This window comes from Zea mays, chromosome 6 (genome assembly GCF_902167145.1).
Source record: "Zea mays cultivar B73 chromosome 6, Zm-B73-REFERENCE-NAM-5.0, whole genome shotgun sequence".
Lineage (NCBI taxonomy): Eukaryota > Viridiplantae > Streptophyta > Magnoliopsida > Poales > Poaceae > Zea > Zea mays.
Genome location: NC_050101.1, coordinates 118525048 through 118529990, shown reverse-complemented (window position 1 = coordinate 118529990; position 4943 = coordinate 118525048). Strand labels below are relative to the sequence as shown.

The 4943-nt window shown below is 41.5% G+C and overlaps 1 long non-coding RNA gene across 1 annotated transcript; it reads left to right on the top strand.

Moving 5' to 3' along the window:
- The first annotated feature begins 262 nt into the window (after window positions 1-262).
- LOC109940601 (uncharacterized) lies at window positions 263-4353 on the top strand. The gene is made up of 3 exons (XR_002263183.1): window positions 263-420; window positions 700-786; window positions 4280-4353. It is a non-coding gene; the product is annotated as an uncharacterized lncRNA (long non-coding RNA).
- The last annotated feature ends 590 nt before the right edge of the window (window positions 4354-4943 follow it).

Sequence of the window (4943 nt, the reverse complement as noted above, 5' to 3'; positions counted from 1 at the left end):
TTAGCTGATACAGAGGCCTAATGAGTTATTTATTGGTTTGAGCTCTAAACATCTATTTATGCGTTCATTATGTACATTCTTCTGGTCAAATCATGCACACCTGTATGCTTAGTCATTTTTTTCTTGAACGCGCAGGAGAGCTGCGCATCATTATATAAGAAGAAAAAGTCCAAAATAAACCTGCTTAGTCATTTTAAGTCGATGCATATCAGTAGCCACAGATATCCATGTTTATCACCTACACAAGCTAACAATAACAGTTATGGGTGAGAAAGTGTCTTAGTTCACTGATCACACACATATTTTTGTGACAGATTGGGATGGCATCAGAAATCTTGTAAGTGCCTTGCCACAGACAATCAAGAGACTGGTTCTTGTGTCATCTATTGGTGTTACAAAATACAATGAGATACCATGGAGGTATAATACCTTATGATTCTGAAGAGGGTATTTACAGCTGAATTTCACGACATCATAGTATGATAGTAATGCTAAAGGTTACCCTTCTAAAACAATATGCAAGACATGTTTTACATGTAAATCTTTGTTTTATAAACAGCGTATATTAGCCAATTTTCACAACCAACTTCCTGTCAGGCAGTATCTTTGCCTTTCACGTTGGTATTTGTATTACCACTCTGTTTTATGTTCCATAACTTTAACCTTGGTCCTTGAGCAATCATGCTATGTATTTTTCAGCATCATGAATCTGTTTGGTGTGCTCAAGTACAAGAAGATGGGAGAAAACGTTGTTCGCAATTCAGGAATACCATTCACGATTATCAGGTATTGTCACACCCGGGTTTCGGGGCACCAAGACCCGGGCGCGAACATAATCACCAGGTGTGCTGGGACCAAGTCTCACACATATGATGAATCATGGCACAGGATCGAATGTCACAACTTTACTATATAATAGAGGTTCTATACAAAATAAGCAATTACATTATAAGGAGACAACGGTCCAGCAACCCAAAGTTGACTGGGAGACGACGACCTAGACCTCTCACGAACACACAACAGCATCCTCCATGCGCCTCATCCTGTGGTACCTGATCTTGACCTGTGGGGGGGTGTGAGACAGCAAGAGTGAGCTCACATACGTTCATCGCTCAACAAGTTGTGGGGAATAATGTGCATGAACTCGCCAAAGGTGGGAGCTCACGTGAAGTGTAAGGTTTACCAAAGGAGATGGTTAGAGCTGAGCATTGCTTTTAAAGTTGGTCAAAATTTTATTAGCAGTTACTAAGTATAAGTAAATACCAACCCAATTAAATAGTTGAACAAAAGTAACAACATCACCTGCGATGCAATGCATATGACAAATTGAATTTAGTTCCATAAATTAATCATGTGAGGGTCCGAGCTGCTCTTGACCGTGAGCACGGCTAGTATACCAGTTTTACACTCTGTAGAGGTTGCGCATCTTTACCCACAAGTCATGTTACCCATATACCAAGGGATCATGACTTCCCATACACCTCTACCGAGGAGGCGAGGCAGGGTAACACTACGAGGCCTTTACAAAGTTCCACTAGCTTCAGAAAACCCGCTACAGTTTATAGGAAGCTCCAATGCAGGGACCCCTCGCATGACCGCCATCGCAGCAAAATCATCCCAAGGGCCTCCCTACACTGACCACTCCCCTACTACCCTTGCCCCTTTCGGGTAAGGTAGTCTTCCACTAGCTTTCCTAATTAATCAGCCAAGGGCGTCCCATTAAACCCTTGTGGTAGCACTGTTTTCCCGGGTGGTCGCTCCATGTTCCAATTAACATAATGATCTTATCATGAACAGTAATAATAAACAAATAATAAAAGTGTGATCATGAATATTGTATCTTCATACCCAAAACCACATAAAGCACTAGCAAGCACTACCTAAAGAGTTCAGTGGTAAACAAGGTATAAAGATAGACAAACTAGGGTAACCTATTGGGTCCCATCAAAATTAACCTATGCAGATCATTATGATTAATTAGAACATGACTGGGTAAAAAGAAGTGATCAAGGGCACAACTTGCCTGGGACTTGAGATTCTAGGTACAAGGATGATCTTCAGATGACTCGTGACCTCACGCTAGTCGTAGCAATACAAACAAGCAGTGTATAGGCAAAATTAACATCACACCAAACATGTAAACAAAATACATAATAATAATCTACACATTAAAATAAGATTCTAGGAACATAAATCATTAATTTTGAGTTGCAGATTTTAAGTTATGAATTTCTGAAGTTAATAAGCATCTAGAATAGATTAATCCAAATGAACAATTTTAATTTAAGTTTTATGGTTAAACAATGTTACTAGTTGATAGACAATGTTAATACGAAATTACTGGCACTGGAATGGATTAAAAATGAGCTAAGATGAATTTTCTATCAATTATACAAGTTTTTGCAATTATTTTTATACTAAAACCTATTTTCTTTATTAATTTTGAATTTCCAAAGGGTTGTGGACTGCGGACATAAAACTCCAGAAGTCCAGGGTCTAAACTGCGAAAAACAAGGCCTATTGGTATTGATTTTATAACTTTAGGGGACGACGGGTTTATTATAACAAAACCGAGGGGCTCTTATGCAAAACTACGTATCCGAAGGGGTATTGTTGCTTTTCGGCCGTCCGATCAGTAATGGACTACCACGATTAGATCGCCAAACTGGAATACTCCTACGCCATCACAGCCACACGCGACAAGATCAATGGCTCTGATTTAATGTGCGGGAGAGAATACGCAAACAACCGATCTGGCCATCCGTTGAAGATCAAACGGCTAACGTGCTTCTTCCTCCCCCGACTATCAAGCACAGCATCCGTTTCAAACCACTCCCATCCGACCTGGACCTGACGAGGACAGTGAGACCGGTGGTGAAGATCGCTGTGGGATCCCCAACCCCCACCGCCCACGGCTCGCCACATTCATGCGGATGTACGGCCATCACGCGAGGTGTCCGTTGAATCGAGCAGAGAGAGTGCAGAGTCACAGAGAGGGCCTCGCGGCTCGCGCGGCGAGGGAGTCCTCCACAGTGGCCGCAATGGTAGAGCAAATGCCTCGACGTCCTGGTTCCCCGTTCTCCATACTGGAGGCATCTACTCAATGCGTACGAGTTAGCAAGTAACCTAGGAGCACATACTTGTATTTTCTGACGGTAGCAGAGTTGATCCTTGGTGCGTGCAGACTCCATGCTCGGACTGCTCCATCGCGCTTTCCACATGGTGGTGGAGAAAAATTCCGTCGCAGGAGCTCCCTGGCCGTGGTTTGATGGGTCAAGGAATACGCGGGAGGCACGATTTTATACTACCACCGGTCGGTTTGGGGAGGATTGAACAGAGCTCGGATTTCTCGCAGGTTGTTGAGATTGTCGCGCCATCCGCGGGGAAGGTGAACCCAACCGCCCGATTCACCCGGTGAGAACGACGCCCTTGACCGGCGACCCCACGGTAAGAGCGCTACAATTTGGGGACGGTTGGTTGGCGAGGTCCCACGCGCGATCTGTTGGGGATTTGGATGAGGTTTTGCGGTAGAAATCGTCACGGACGATGGTTGGGGAAGAATCTGAGGAGGAGGTCCCACCTATCGGTCGGCCAAGCACGCGTACCAGGTGGCGAATGAGACTGATCAGTGGGTCCCGTGTGTCAACGAGTAGGAGCGCCAATGGGCTATCTGGTTTCCCCAACTGGGCCAAGCAGGAGCAAGGAAAGAAGTGGGTCGCAGGTGGGGACTTCGACCCAAAATGAGGTTTTCTTCCTTTTCTCTTTTTCTTTTCTATTTTCTTTTTATGATTTCTATTTCAAAAACATGACTCAACTTTGAATTTTAGGCACAATTCTATTATGGATAGAAATCCTAATTTCATATTTATTATTATTATTATTTATCCTCCCCTCACCATTTAATTCATTCAAGACGAATTACATGATTATCATAATTATCTTTCTCAACTCTTTTCAAATCCATGTTTGCTCTTCAAATTTCCAAGTGTCCAAATTCATACTAATGTGAATATAACTTCAATTGTTTACAATGTTATTATTTATTCTTCTCCTTGTTATTTATTCATGGGAGGAATAAATGGTTTCCTTTAAAAAAATTCCTTTCTCATATTTTTTTATTCCCTAATTCCCAAAGCATTATAATACTATATTTGTTGATTTATTATATTATTATTTTTCTACTAATTTTGGGTCTTACAGGTATTCAGGTTTGTTCACAGAGAAGTTTTTTGGTGGGATCATAGATATATTATTCTGACATGATACAAGCTGTTTGTAGGCCTGGAAGATTGACAGATGGACCCTACACTTCATATGATCTTAATACACTTCTTAAAGCTACAGCTGGGGAGCAACGAGCAGTAGTCATAGGCAAAGGTTATTTCTTTTGTTCACCTGCATTTTATGATGACACTTTTGTTTTGATAAGATTTTTGCTTCTTCTAACACCTTATACCTACTAGGCGACAAGCTTGTGGGGGAAGTTATTAGACTTGTGGTGGCAGAAGCTTGTATCCAAGCTTTAGACATTGAATCTACTGAAGGACAGATATATGAGATTAATTCAGTGAAGGTACTCATTTTTTTCTAGAATAGGTACACTTAGTTATTAGTAATTAGCTAATTATCATCAGGTCTCAATCGAGATATAATGTGATTTAGTCCCTTAAAATTTTCAATCTCTTTATTTTTCTCGAACACACAACATAGTTGTGTATCATTTAGTTAATAGAGGAAGGTTGTTAGCATATAGGCCCTAACTGCCTTATAATTACAACATGTGCCACTAACCAACTGAGGAAGACGAAGTCCCAACAACCTAAAACCTATTCTGGCAGCAGAAATGACTGTAGTTCCCTTCATTCTTTGCCCCTGCTGTCTGCTGTACACCAGTGATCTTTCATTAAGCACATCTTGCAGCACATTTTTTGGTTCTGGGCTCT